General features: G+C 47.1%; 1 pseudogene across 1 annotated transcript; it reads left to right on the top strand.

The window, feature by feature from the left end:
• Window positions 1-6,946: 6,946 nt before the first annotated feature.
• LOC308484303 (adenosine receptor A1 pseudogene) lies at window positions 6,947-14,697 on the top strand (annotated as a pseudogene). The gene is made up of 2 exons (XR_013991437.1): window positions 6,947-7,229; window positions 13,078-14,697. The product of XR_013991437.1 is annotated as an adenosine receptor A1 pseudogene (transcript).
• Window positions 14,698-15,661: the final 964 nt, after the last annotated feature.

Genomic DNA, 15,661 nt, shown 5'->3' on the forward strand with positions numbered 1-15,661 from the left:
ACGTTTAAAACAGGGCTAAAACCCTAACAATTGAATGTTTGCGGTAAAGATCCATTTCCCAGCTCGGAAAAAATTATTCAGCCTGTTTCTGGAAAGTGCAGATATACAGATTCTATCCAGTATTTAAAAAATCTCTGTAGTTAACAACAATAGAATTTACAAGCTACCCTCCTCCCAAAGCAGTCCAAGCAGCAAACCTATCAATAACCTATCAATAACAAAGATGGCATCCCCTCGTACAAGATCTTTAGGGGAGGCCCTTCTCTCAGTCCCGCCACCCTGACAGGCACACTTGCTGGGGAGATGGGACAGGGCCTTCTTGGTGGCTGCTCCCAGACTTTGGAACTCTCTGCCTCAAGAAGTTAGACTGGCTCCCTCCTTGCTGTCCTTCTGCCAGCAGGTAAATACTTTCTTATTCCAGCAGGCTTTGGGGAACTGACTGCTTTTAATGAAAGGGCTGGTGTTGTGCTGGTTTGTAGGGTTTTAATATATTAGATGAAGAGTTAGTTTTAATTCTTTTAATCTTTAATCGTTTTTGTAACAATTACCCCCAACATACTTTAGCTGTTCCTATTTTTATCTGTTAGTTGGTTTGAGATGCTGTCAAGGAGAAAGGCGGGGTTTAAATAAATATATACTACTAATCATAAAATCATAGCGTTGTAGAGCTGGAAGGGACCCCAAGGGTCATCTAGTCCAACCCCCTGCAACACGGGAAACTCAGATAAAAATCATCACGTTTTCTCAACCACTGGTTTCAGGGTTGCCAGGAACATTATCTCCAAGCCACCCAATGCTTGAGTGAACAGGGATGTTCCCAAATTCCCCATGAAAATCATCAATGAAAATGGCAGGCGCACTTCGCCACAGAGGAAATTCAACGAATGGGGAACCACCACTGAGAAGGCCCCATCACAGCTCAACACACCAACCGATCAGTCCCCCACTGGAGGCAGGAGCACCAAGAAGGTCTCACCTGCTGGTCATAGGGTTCCTGATATTTCATACTGTGGGACCGTGATAGTAATTTTATTATAACTGATTTTATAATGAAATGATTTTAGAATGTTGTGTTATTTGACTGTTGTTAGCCGCTCTGAGCCTGGCTTTGGCTGGGAAGGATGGGATATAAATAAAGTTTTATTATTTATTATTATTTATTATTATTAATTCAGTGAGGACCAGCAGCCTGGAAGCCCCAGGGCCAAACCTGCCCTGCCTGAGGAGTCTCAGTTGCCCTCTCCCACCATCAGTTGCCCCTAGAGAAGGGAGATTGACAGGGGCTGTGGAAATTGGGGCTGTTTGCTTGGAGGGATGTGGGGAAAAGCCCCGATGCATCCTCCTTAAAACAGCTACTGACAGGAAAGGTTAATCTGAATTACATCGAAGCAGGACACACCCATTTAATTATTTTTCTTTCTAGCACACGCTTGTCTGGGAAAGCTAGCAGATGTGAGGCCTTATCTGTTTAGCTACTCCGTTAATCTGGGCCGAGGCAGCGGGGATAAAATGTTCCTAAAGCCGACATTACATCCCAGGCCCTCTGGCCTTCAGGGAAAATGATTTGCGCAAATGCAGCCGTGTGGCATCCACCAGTTTTTCATCAGTTTGCTTCCAGAATCAAAGAAACAGGCCCCTTTAGAGGCTGTTGCTGTTAACATATTCCTATTTATTTAGTAAGTAACCTTACAATTTTCAGTGAGTGCCAGAGGCAAGATAAGCCGGACTCTTTAAATGTGGGCATTCGAAGGGGAAAATATAGCCATTTTCCCTATATTCCTGGGGAGAGACAACTATTTATGCATTTGGCAAGGTGGTATCTGTCCTGTGAAAGCTTTCCTTTGGCTTCTGCCAACCTGGTGGCCTCTGGATGTTTTGGACTACAACTCCCATCAGCCCCCAGCATTCCCATCGCTGGGGCTGATGGGAGTTGTAGTCCAAAAAATCCAGAGGGCACCAGGCCAGTGAAGACTTCTCTGCCCCCCCCCTTTTTTTCATTTCAGATCCATTTATCCCTGTCTTTTACAATGTTTATTTGTGTTTTAAGAGGATTGGGGATCCTCAGGCCCACAGCCCGGATGCGGCCCTCCATGCCTTGCATGCTGGCCCTCCGGACTCTTATCTCCCACAGTCTTTGTCTCCCCTGCTTCTGCCTGGCTGAAATGTGTCCTAAAACTTTGGTTTTGGGCCTGCATAGAGGGTAGAGATCAAGGGGGGTGGGGGGTGAATATCTGCAGGAACAAAGGCAGGGATCAGCAAACTTTTTCAGCAGGGGGCCGGTCCACTGTACCTCAGACCTTGTGGGGGGCCGGACTATATTTTGAAAAAAAATAATGAACGAATTCCTATGCCCCACAAATAACCCAGAGATGCATTTTAAATAAAAGCACACATTCTACTCATGTAAAAACACCAGACAGGCCCCACAAATAACCCAGAGATGCATTTTAAATAAAAGGACACATTCTACTCATGTAAAAACACGATGATTCCCAGATCGTCCACGGGCCAGATTTAGAAGGCGATTGGTCCGGATTCGGCCCCCGGGCCTTAGTTTGCCTACCCATGTACAAAGGCGATGTTTAACATTGAATTGCTCTTCTGCTTGTGTTTGATGCTGGCTCCACCCACCACTGAGGCATCTAATCATAGCCTGCATTTTTATCAAGGCTTATAGTTTGATTAGGGTCTGTATTTTAAAATGAGCTTAAAGATTTTCAAATGTTTTATGCCAGGCCGAAGACCAGCTGCCTAAGTACTTTGGCAAGATGTTTATCCTCCTGGACAAGGGGGCCCCCTGATTTATAGCAGAAAACAATTCTCAAAGTCGTAAAAAGGGAATTACAGGCTGGGAGCAAGGTTACATTGACATAATTAAGAGTTGGTAAATAGTAAAATAAAACCCTGTGCCTCCCATTAAATTTGAGTCATATCTTCCTAAGGTTAAAGGCCAAGAGCAAATGGAAAAGAAAGCAACTGGCTGGAGAAGGGGAGTGTAAACAGAAAAAGAGGCTTTTTTCCTATTTTATTTTGAGGCTGTAAACTGATTCCTTCCTTTTACTTTGAGAAGGTTTATTCTTCTAAAAAGCTATCTATGATAATGTATGAAATATACTGGCTTAAATGTAATTATGCAAAGGATCTAGAAAGAAAGAAATGTTAAATTCTTATTTCATAGAGTCATATTGCTGTAGGAGACCAGAGGGGCAAACGAGCCCAGCCCCCTGCCAGACAGGAGACGCCATCGAGCACTCCTGACATATGGTTGTCAGGCCTTTGTTTTAAAGACCTCCAAAAAAGAGATCTTTCATTGATGATGCATGAGAATGTGAACCCAAGATCTCTGACATCTGTTTAAGATAAAAATTTAAAACTATTAACCATCTGTTTTGGAGGGCAATAGGGCAAGGAGGGCAAGAGGTGAGCTGGTAATTAAGGTTCCTTGTTGAGACAAATGTAAGATATATGACTGCTTATTTGTCATTTATAGATAGAAGAATATATAGCTTTTTGTATCCCATAAAAGGCAATAGGAAATGGGTGTATCTTTTAGGATTGGTTCTGGCAATCAGCCAATAGGAAATTCAACCAGGCTGATTGGACAGAGGCAGCCAAAGGAGGAGCAAGGGGGCTGGGCTGAGGGAATATAAGTGCTGGCCATAATGGCAGGAGACCAGGCCAGAGCTTGGTAACCATATACCACTGTGCCTCTCATTTATTTGTCTGACAAATAAATTATTATTTTAATTTCTCTATTGCTGCGTTGAATATTTCATTCCAGCTAAGCGTTAACCACAAGCAGGGTGCTACACCACCAGGATGCGGCCCCTGAAACATTGCCCAGAACAGAATGCGGCCCCCTGGAAATGCACTGGAAAGTGTGGGACGATGCTTGCTTTGACACAGCATCGTCTAACCTTCCTGCAAGTAAATCAGAATGAAGGCTTAGTAAAGAACCCGCATTATCTAACTGATGGGTTTGCATTCCACCTTGGAGAGAAAGAAGATTCAGACTAATAGAAAATAATAGACAAACACAGCTTAAAATTGAACAGGCAAGCACATACTGTACAGCAGTCCATAACAACAAAAGCCTTCCTACTGGGTTTTTTTTTATATTTGATTCTATATTTTGTGGCTTTATATTTTGTTTTTGTTCTATGAGCTGCCCTGAGACCTCCAGGTATAGGGCGGTATATAAATTCAATAAAAAAATAAAAAATAAAACATTTATCTGTCTACATCTCTGCCATCTTGAGAATTCTTTGAGCTAAACGGTGAGGTGGAAATTTATAAGGCTGTGTGGCACAGTGGTTAGAGTGTCGGACTAGGACCTGGGGAGCAGGGTTCGAATTCCCGCTTGGCCATGCAGCTCATTGGATGGCCTTGGGCCTACATCTCAGCCTAACCTACCTCACAGGGCTGCTGAGGGCATGAAATGAGGAGGGGGAGAGACATGCCTGCAAGCCACCTTGAGCTCCTTGCAGTAAAAGTTGGATATAAATGCAGTAAATTTATGATGATTGTGATGATAGCCCAGATGGGCAGAGTAGGAATAATAAAATTATTATAAAAATCATTATTATAGCAAGTCCAGGAATAAAAGGCACTACGGTGAGAGATTATGCCTCTCTGCCATCTTGCACTCCTTTGAATTTCATTTAACATCCTGACCCCCTCACATAATGTGCAAGGTTTCATTCAATCAATATTTATGTTTATCACCAAGGCAATACAAAACACAGTTTTCCCAGAACATAGATTACGCAACCGAGAGAGAGAGCAAGAGAGAAACAAACCCAATCCTCTATGTTTCCTCACAGAAACCCACCGATGTTCCCCTTTTGCAGACATGAAATCAGGCCGGGCTCCCACCTCCTATTAATGTGTATTTATTTATCCAGACTGTATCCACAGCTGTTCTCGGCTCTCTTCATCACTTTTAGAAGCGTAACGAGTTTAATGAGCCGTCCATTTGATAAAAGGCCTCTCACAATGGTTTGGGTGCCCCCCCCTTTTCTTCTACATCAGACATGGTCCCAGATAAGAGATTTATAGGCTCGTTTGACGTAAAAGTAAATAACTTTAAAAATAAAGCAAATTAGAGGAGACTTGTTTGCTGACCCAGATGCAGAGAATAAACTGACGTGTTGTTCCTAATTCGGCACAGGCGCCGTGCTAGGTGTGGCCAACTCTTTATATCTTGCAGGGCTCCTGTGCTGCTAAAACCTAGGTAGAGCCAGCAAACGAGACTTTTTCTCTCTTTTTTTTGCAGGTGATGATTTACCTTTCATTAGATCTCCCTGCAAGGAGAAAAGGTTGATCTGTTCACTCATTGTGCGCGGCCGCTGCTTAAGGCAAGAGAGCCCCGGAAGAAGAAAAAGCGGGCGATTCTCCTCTTCTGCGGTGCCCACTGTGATGCCTGACGAAATTATCTCTAGGCAGCTTCCAACAAAATATTAAAATACAACAATCTATTAAACATTAAAAGCTTCCCTAAACAGGGCTGCCTTCAGATGTCTTCTAAAAATCAGATAGTTGTTTATTTACTTGACATCTGGTGGAAGGGCGTTCCACAGGGCAGGTGCCACCACCAAGAAGGCCCTCTGCCTGGTTCCCTGTAACTTGGCTTCTCACAGTGAGGGAACCGCCAGAAGGCCCTCAGAGCTGGAACTCAGTGTCCAGGCAGAACGATGGGGGTGGAGACGCTCCTTCAGGTATACTGGGCCTTTGAGGCCGTTGAGGGCTTTAAAGGTCAGCGCCAACACTTTGAATTGTGCCCGGAAACTTACTAGGAGTCTTTCAAGACAGGTGTTATGTGGTCTCGGCGGTTGCTCCCAGTCATCAGTCTAGCTGCCAGTGGCGGTGAAGTCAAACCACTTTATGAGCATCACTGCTGGGGTGCAAGCCTGGGCTGCCCAGACGACAGGATCCCCCTGCTCAGCCTTGCTGCTGTGGTTCAAAGGGAAGCAGAGCAAGACGTTTGGCCCGAGCTTGGCTGCCGTAGTTACCGGAAGGAGGAAGAACTGTGAGGGGAGAAACTCCATCAGGCAAGGCCTCTTTCCACCTGCCTTGCTCTACCCTCTAGTCTCTTCTTCTCAATATGTATTGTATTGTTTTATGTACTGTGGCTTGCCATTGTTTTATTGATTATAGTTTAGATATTATTTATTGTAACTGTTGAGTGGATTTCTGTTTAACTTTTATATGTTGATATTGTTATTTTATACTAGTCTAATGATTGTTGAGGGATTCGGGTGGCGCTGTGGGTTAAACCACAGAGCCTAGGACTTGCCGATCAGAAGGTCGGCGGTTCAAATCCCTGCGACGGGGTGAGCTCCCGTTGCTCGGTCCCTGCTCCTGCCAACCTAGCATTTCGAAAGCACGCCAGTGCAAGTAGATAAATAGGTACCGCTCCGGCGGGAAGGTAAATGGCGTTTCCGTGCGCTGCTCCCGGTTTGCCAGAAGCGGCTTAGTCATGCTGGCCATATGACCCGGAAGCTGTACGCCGGCTCCCTCGGCCAATAAAGCGAGATGAGTGCCGCAACCCCAGGGTCGGCCACGACTGGACCTAATGGTCAGGGGTCCCTTTACCTTTACCTTTAATGATTGTTGAATGTTACTTTTTTGATGCAGGTTGCCTATTTTAAAGTTAGGTTTTATTATCACATTTTTGTATTGCATTAGATTGTTATAAGATGTACATTTTTTGTTCCTTCGGCTTGTAAACCGCCTTGAGTATTGTAAGATAGAAAGACGGTATACAAATTAAAAATGATGATGATACGAGGCGCCATCCCACCGCCTTAGGGACTCCCCTCCGGATTTGCAGAATCACAAAGAACTGCATGGAAGAGTTGGGGGGAAACGAGCAACAGCGGGAACCCGGGACTGACAGATCCGCCGGATCCCTGGAGAACCCGGGGATTGAACCCGGAACCTTCTGCATGCAAAGCAGATGTTCTGCCACGGAGCCAGGCTGCCCAGCCGCCTGCCCATCCCTTTCCGTGGAAAATACAGGTGCTTTTGTATGCCAACCGCCACTTATCAGATCTGACTTTTGTAATCATCACAACACGGGCGCCACAAAAAAAAGGACAAAGACGCAGACGGAACAGGCAGCACAGGTTGTGGAAACGCTTTGGGGGTGGGCTGTGAGCTTGCTTTTCCCACCCCACCCCAATCTTGATCTTTTCAATAGCAGCCGGTCCAGGGACAGAGATCTGTGGGTGAGTCAGAGATCCCTTTTGCTTCTTCATCAATGAAACAAGGAAGAAAACTTTTAAGACATGGGTAGGCAAACTAAGACCCGGGGGCCGGATCTGGACCAATCGCCTTCTAAATCCGGCCTGCGGACGGTCCGGGAATCAGTGTGTTTTTACATGAGTAGAATGTGCCTTTTTATTTAAAATGCATCTCTGGGTTATTTGTGGGGCCTGCCTGGTGTTTTTACATGAGTAGAATATGTGCTTTTATTTAAAATGCATCCCTGGGATATTTGTGGGGCATAGGAATTCGTTCATTTCCCCCCCCCAAAAATATAGTCCGGCCCCCAACAAGGTCTGAGGGACAGTGGACCGGCCCCCTGCTGAAAAAGTTTGCTGACCCCGTATTAAGACCTGAACTAGGCTGTGCTATCTCAACTGCCCGGAGGTCTAAATTCCCCCTTTATCACTCCTAGCTTGGCCTCTTTAACGCTTGGGAAACTAAAAATAATGTTGCCCAATTTGTACTTTTTGGTGCTGGACCCAGAGATCATCGTCGGTGCGGAGGAGTTAGCAAACAGTGAGGGGAAGCTGTTAATTAAAAGTGTGGCCGGGTAAACGGTGGGGGGAGAGGCAAGGGTTAAAGGGTGGTCTTGGGGGGGGTGCCCTTTAAAAAATATTATTTTTACTCTGCGGGAAAAGCAGCTGCGTGCATCGCAAAGGGCATTGCAGGCGAAAGATCGGCCGGCCACCCCTTTCATTTCCAACAGGCAGCCTGACATACAAATTAGCATATGGAACTATTGTGCCAACTTGTGCCATGGGCCTTTGCCCCAAACACCTGGCAACACACTGAGGGCGGGGGAATGCGAGGACTGGTGGTTGTTCCTTGAAGCAGGCTTTGGAAATGCAACTTATTTTACTCCCCACAAATTCCCTTCCACCCAAATGCTGGGGAAAACCCAGAACATCCAACTACCTCCTTTTCGAGGGAAAATCTGTGCCCCGGATTTTTTGGTGAAATACATAACTAATATTTAGTTTGGGTTTGGGGTTGTGTGTGTGTCCTCCTCTTACGTCTTAAGAGTGATTGGCAAAAATATTTGCGTCAGATTGAAGCTGGAGATAGTTGGTTAGTTCATGATGCTGATAACGCCATGGTTGCAGGTTCGAACCCCGTATGGGCCGACTGCATGGCAGGGGGTTGGTCTAGATGATGTTCAGGGTCCCTTCCAACTCTACAGTTCTATGATTCTATATATTTGGAGGAAGTATGGGAAAGAACGGTCCTGAAACCTGGGAGGAAGCCATCTGACCCTTGACAAATAAGTTGTGTGTCGCTGGCTAGTCAGCGTAGACAAAACAGAGGCAGAAGGACAAACGGGCTGAGCTGGGACACTTTCATGCCACCCATTTAAAGCACTAAAAAGGTAAAGGGACCCCTGACTGCTAAGTCCAGTCGCAGATGACTCTGGGGTTGCGGCGCTCATCTCGCTTTACAGGCCGAGGGAGCTGGCGTTTGTCCGCAGACAGTTTTTCCGGGTCATGTGGCCAGCATGACTAAGCTGCTTCTGGCGAAACCAGAGCAGTGCATGGAAACGCTGTTTACCTTCCCACCGGAGCGGTACCTATTTATCTACTTGCACTTTTTGGTGTCCTTTTGAACTGCTAGGTCGGCAGGAGCAGGGACCGAGCAACGGGAGCTCACCCCGTTGCAGGGATTCGAACCGCCGACCTTCTGATCGGCAAGCCCAAGAGGCTCAGTGCTTTAGACCACAGCGCTGTAAACATGCACGAGTTTCCCCCAAAGAATCCTAGGAGCTTTTGTTCATTAAGGATGTTGAGACTTGTTAGGAGGTAGGGCTGGGCGATATACAGTGGAACCTCTACTTATGTTCACCTCCGGTTATGTATCCTTCGGGATATGTGCACAGCAAACCCGGAAGTATTTTTCCGGGTTTTGCCGCATGCACAGAAGCGCTAAATTGCACCACACTCATGCGCAGAAACGACACCTCTGGATACACACACCTTAGGATCCGACCAGCGCTCCAGAGGTACCACTGTATCAATATATCATCCAAAACCGGTTTCGAGTTCATACCATAGCTGTCAATTTACAGATTTGAAAACAAGGGACCAGCAGCCTCAAAAATAAGGGATCAGCAGCCAAAATAAGGGATTTTCCGGGCACAGGTATGTTCAACTTCTGAGTCCCTCCGAGCCAAAGGCAGAAAGCCCAGCCAGCAGCCAAACAAAGCCTCAAGGAAAACCACCGTCACCTCTCCGCTGGGAAGTGCTGAGCAAAGGCAAGTCCCCAGGCAATGCAGCCAATTTGATCAGCACAAGGCATGCAAGCTCCACCCCCCAGTCGTTCTTAGACTCCTTATTGGGTGAGCAACGCAGCCAAGCAACATAGTTGGAGCCTCCCTCCTCCCTGGCTGTCAGGGAGGGAGGGAGAGGAGCTGCTTCCTTTGAAACCCGGGAAATTTAAGGGACATCAACAATAAGGGATAGCAGCGGGACATGGCGCTGGGATAAGGGAGTTTCCCGCCAAATAAGGGACGGTTGACAGCTATGGTTCATACCATGATATTGGTTTCCTAGTTTTTGACCTGGCAGTATGCTGTGAATCGTGGTGTGTGTTTGTGTTGGCGCTGTGCAAAAATCACCGAGCGGGGAAAAACATGAAGCCAGCCAGTGCCTCTGCATAGCTCCATCCTTCTTTCGGACATTGTGATATATCAGTATTTACTGCGATGTTGAAAACCAGATATCGCCCATCTCTCTTAAGAGGCATCTCTTCCTCTCACAGAGCTACAACTCCCAGAGCCCCATGGGAAGAAGAACTGCCTGTTAAACCACTCTGGGAACTATTGCCACCTGACAACTCTCAGCACCCTTAATAAATTACACATCCCATAATTCCTTGGGGGAAGCCATGACCATTTAAAGTGGTATCGTAGCACTCTAAACTTATGGTGTGAATGTGGCTCTGGTCACGAGGCAGTTTTGGTGGGACAGGGTTTCACAGCCAATGCTTGGGAAAGAGCTGTGAGATCCATGGTTGCTACTTTCAATGTGCTATTGTTGTTGTTGTTTAGTCGTTTAGTCGTGTCCGACTCTTTGTGACCCCCTGGACCAGAGAATGCCAGGCACGTCTGTCTTCCACTGCCTCCCACAGTTTGGTCAAACTCATGCTGGTAGCTTCGAGAACACTATCCAACCATCTCGTCCTCTGTCGTCTCCTTCTCTTTGTGCCCTCCATCTTTCCCAACATCAGGGTCTTTTCCAGGGAGTCTTCTCTCCTCATGAGGTGACCAAAGTATTGGAGCCTCAGCTTCAGGATCTGTCCTTCCAGTGAGCACTCAGGGCTGATTTCCTTAAGAATGGAGAGGTTTGATCTTCTTGCAGTCCATGGGACTCTCAAGAGTCTCCTCCAGCACCAGAATTCAAAAGCATCAATTCTTCGGCTACCAAACATCTTTCCAAGTTTCTGTGTTCTTCAGACAGGACCCCCTTGGGTTTCCTGGAAATGTATCAGCTTCCTTAATGAGAAGATAAATAATGGCAGTGATAATGTTTGTCGGCCACAAGCAATTTTCTGCTTGCTAGAGCATTTGAGGTGCATTTTTGGGGGAGCAATGATGCCATGATCAGTGCCTGGCATGAATTGAGGGTGCAGAACATTCCCCCTAAATCCTCTTCACTGAGCAGATTCTCTATCTCTCTCACACCTCGCCCAGCAGATGAGTCCATGTGGAAAGGGTGCCATTCCCTGAATGAGGAGAGTCTGGAAAACCACAGGTACAGAAAAAGGATGAAATATGGGAACGCTGTCATATATTTGTAAGCAATTTCTGAGTGGAAGCGGAATAATCAGCTGCAAAGACTCTAGTTTTAAGGTGCCTTCGGTGCAAAACAGAGTCCTGGTTTATCAGAGAAGTTTTGGTCAGTCAGTGCAAGTAAACTGTTTTAAAGGTTGTGTTTTATATTAATGTAACCCAGCCTGAGACCTTCTGACGAAGGGCAGATAGTAATATAGAATAAGTAAATAATAACATGCCTCATTCCTGGTGTCGCTCAAGAGTTCTAAGAAAGAAAGAAACAAAAAAACCATTGCAGTTTTGAAAGGTTCCGGCTGCCATCTTGATTTGATATGGTGTCCAACAGTATCCAGGCAGAGACAGAAACCTGCTATTCGACCTCAGGAACCATCATGCAAAACTTGGTTACAATATATTGAGAGGCGCCCCTAATATATAGTACCTGGCATTGCTCAGGAATGCTGATAAACCAAAAGATTCAGTGCATTGTGAAAAATCAGTGCGGTTCTGAAAGGTTCAGCCCAGCACCACATTGATTAACAATGGCACCAAAACATAGAGGACAAACCTCCTTCTCGATCTCAAGAACCAACATGCAAAACTTGATTATGGTCTCTTAAGGGGTGTTCAAATGCATAGGAAACATGAACAGCTTTCAAAATATGTAGTAGATACAGCAATAGCAGACCCTCCAAGTGTCCCTGTTTTCCAAGGACAGTGCCGTATTTACAGAAGCCGTCCTGGTTTCTGATTTGATTCCAAAATGTCCCACTTTTCCTTAGGATGTCCCTATTTTCATCAGAGAAATGTTGGAGGGTATGGAGTTATGCGATCCCCGAGCCAAGGAGATAAGTAACTATGCAACCTTTACCAGACATCTGAACATGCCCTGTATAGGGGAGTTTTTAAAATGTTAATATTTGATTGTCTTTTTATATATGTTGGAAGACGCCCAGAGTGGCTGGGGCAACCCAGTCAGAAGGGCAGTGTATAAATATTATTATTATTATTATTATTATTATTATTATTTATTACATTTGAACCTTGGTTTTCGAGCATCTCAGAAGCCAAATGTTTTCTACTCATATTCTACTCATGTAAAAACACGCTGATTCCCAGACTGTCCGTGGGCCAGATTTAGAAGGCGGTTGGGCCGGATCTGGCCCCCGGGCCTTATTTTGACTACCCATGCACAACACCAATCCTAGACCTGTGGTGGTTTGATAGCAGTTCTACCTTGCAGAGAAAAAAGTACAAAGTGCAGCTCTGTCTACAGAAATGCATACACTGTAAAGTGGTACCTCGGGTTACAGACACTTCAAGTTACAGATGCTTCAGGTTACAGACTCTGCGAACCCAGAAATAGTACTTCGGGTTAAGAACTTTGCCTCAGGATGAGAGCAGAAATCGTGCTCTGGCGGCGCGGCGGCAGTGGGAGGCCCCATTATCTAAAGTGGCACCTCAGGTTAAGAACAGTTTCAGGTTAAGAATGGACCTCCAGAACGAATTAAGTTCTTACCCCGAAGTACCACTGTATTATTATTATTATTATTATTATTATTATTATTATTATTATTGGATAGGTAAATGTAAAGGGACCCCTGACCATTAGATCCAGTCGCAGACGACTCTGGGGTTGTGGCGCTCATCTCGCTTTACTGGCCAAGGGAGCCGGCGTACAGCTTCCGGGTCATGTGGCCAGCATGACTAAGCTTCTGGCGAACCAGAGCAGCGCACGGAAATGCCATTTACCTTCCTGCCGGAGCGGTACCTATTTATCTACTTGCACTTTGACGTGCTTTCGAACTGCTAGGTTGGCCGGAGCTGGGACCGAGCAACGGGAGCTCACCCCGTCGCAGGGATTCGAACCGCTGACCTTCTGATCGGCAAGCCCTAGGCTCTGTGGTTTAACCCACAGAGCCACCCGTGTCCCTTTTTATTATTGGATAGGATGTCCCTATTTTCCTCAGTAAAATGTTGGAGGATATGCAATACCTATTTATAAATTGACTGAACTCTTCCTCCTTCCCTGCCCCATTTCACAGACTCCTGGGCTTCCTCAGGACTCACAAGGGCCCAGCAACCTGTGGAGTCTGGAGAGCTTTTCCCTAACAGCGTCAACATGGCTGCTGCTCCATAATGGCTGCCTATGACCATTCGCCCTCCATGCAGCAGCAGCCCCTCCAAGCCGTGAACGCCACGTCGCCTCCGGCCCTGGACGTCCCCTACTTGCTGAGCGAGAGCCTGATCGCGCTGTTCTCCATCGTGGGCAACGTCTTCATCTGCGCCGTCGTCCTACAGAGCCGGAAGCTGCGGGCTGTCGTCACAAACTACTTCCTCGTCTCGCTGGCCGTGGCAGACGTCTTGGTTGGGGCGGTGGTCATCCCTTTTGCCCAATTTACCAACCTGGGTTTACCCCGCTACCGGTCGCAGCTCTGCCTCCTGATGTTGTGCATGCTGCTGGTGTTGACGCAAGCCTCCGTCTTCGGGCTGTTGGCCATCGCCGTCGAGAGGTACATCTCCATCCTCAAGCCTTTCCAGTACAAATCCTGGATGAGCCCCCTCAACGCCCTCCTGGTGATCTTGGCGTCCTGGGTGCTGGCTCTTCTGATCGGCCTCTTGCCCATGATGGGCTGGCACAAGCCCTTGCCGGCCAGCGGGGAGTGCCTCTTCAACGACATCATCACAAACACCTACATGGTCTACTTCAACTTCATGGCTTGCATGCTGGCTCCTCTGCTGGTCATGATGGTCCTATACGGGCGCATCTTCCTAGAGGTCAAGCAGCAAATCCGCAAGGTGGCCGAGGGGGAGGTGGACGTCAGCGCCCAGGAGAGGCGCCGGATGATTGTCCGCAAAGAGCTGCAGACAGCCACGTCGCTGTTCATCATCCTCTTTTTCTTCACCGTCTGCTGGCTCCCGGTCCACATTCTCAACACGGTCATGCTGCTCTGCCCCAGCTGCCCCATCCCGAACCAACTCATCCTGGCCTCCATCATCCTCTCCCATGCCAACTCCGCCATCAACCCGGTCATCTACGTCTTCCGCATGAGATCCTTCCGGAAAGCCTTCGAGAGCACCTTTTCGGGCATCTGCTCCTCCCCTGCCACGGATGCCTTCTCCACCTCCAGGATAACGCCTTCCAACGTCTCGGAGGTGCCTCTTCGGAATCTGTCTTTGCCGGGGAAGTGAAGGCAGATTCTCAGCTTGAGGCTGGCAGGGCTGCAAGGCAGGAGGCCGACAGCAGGTGGCGCTAGAGCCGACGGAAGGTTGTACACAGGGAGGCAGGCAAGTAGGGGGTTGGCTGAGGGTGGCTGAGAATGGTGCGGCAGTGCCCCCGTTCACCCTAATGGACCAGCCTCTGCTACAACTTCCTGATGTAACAACTTCCTAATGTAACAGATGGGCGAAGATGTCGAATTTCACTCCGTTTCCAATCTTTCCCACCTTAAATTCTGCTCTCTACATTTCCACAACAGCTAGCGTTTTCTATTAAGAAGTCCTCACGAAAATTCACCAGCATTTTAGTGAAAAATTTCCCTTGCATGTACACGTTTCATATGCACCTTTCCCTCACAGACACATTTTTGCAAGGCGATTTCCCTCAATATAACGCATTTTGGAACAACCTTGATGCTCACCTGTGCCTTAATATGCACACTATGATAGGGGCATTTTTGTGCTGCGTGACCTTTTGCATTGCAAAATTCAGAGAACTGCAAATTTCAAAGGACGGCTAGGTTTCAGTCCACATTTCAGAAAGTACAAGCTTGCTTTTAAATGTGAAGTGACTCCAATTCCCCTCCCATCCCTAAGAGCGCTCCAGGTCAGGGTTCCAGCCAGGCCAGTCATACCATTTCCTGGACACTCCGTTCCACTTAGTTCCATTATGTCCCTTACCCAACAATCAGTTGCATCCCATGTCCCCTGGGCATGCTAGGATGCCAGTGGGGTGTTTTGGGATTTCTAAACCTCCCCCACCGTAGGGTTTCCCTCCCCCAAAAGACTTATGCAAAGCTTGGAAGTTTCTCCAAAGCTCCTCTCCCCCCTGAGGACAGGATGAGCTGTTTCAGCTACATCAGAATATACACGTTTTGCTATTGGTACATAGAATATGAATTGTGTGCTGTGGGAAGGTCTTCCATCTGACATTGTTTTAACTGGACAAGTCCCTTGATTTGTGTGCTGGGGGGGCGGCTAGGATTATGGGGAGGCGGGGAATGGCACCTGCTCCTTTCCCACCTTTCATTAGTTTTATAAACCGGTTGCTGCATGGGATTTGGTATCTACGTTCTCCACAAGAGGGTGCTCCAAGACTTCGCACACATTGAAGTCCCCGTGCCCCATCCTATGCTGCCGATCGCCACTTTTAATTCCTGAAGAGAGAAAGCAAAGAACCAGCTAGACTCAGATGGAGTGAGGAATCAAAACATTTCCCTGTGTATGCTGTTGAAATGCTGTCCTGAATGGGGCTGTGCAAACCTGTCAATTTCAGATTCTCTTGGTTTCTAATTTCTCCAGTCCCAAATTCAGTCTTGCCAAAGTGGTGCATGCTCTAGTTATCTCCTGTTTGGACTACTGCAATGCGCTCTACTTGGGGCTACCTTTGAAGGTGATCTGGAAACTACA

The sequence above is a fragment of the Podarcis pityusensis genome, assembly GCF_964106645.2.
Source record: "Podarcis pityusensis genome assembly, chromosome: 8".
Classification (NCBI taxonomy): Eukaryota; Metazoa; Chordata; class Lepidosauria; order Squamata; family Lacertidae; genus Podarcis; species Podarcis pityusensis.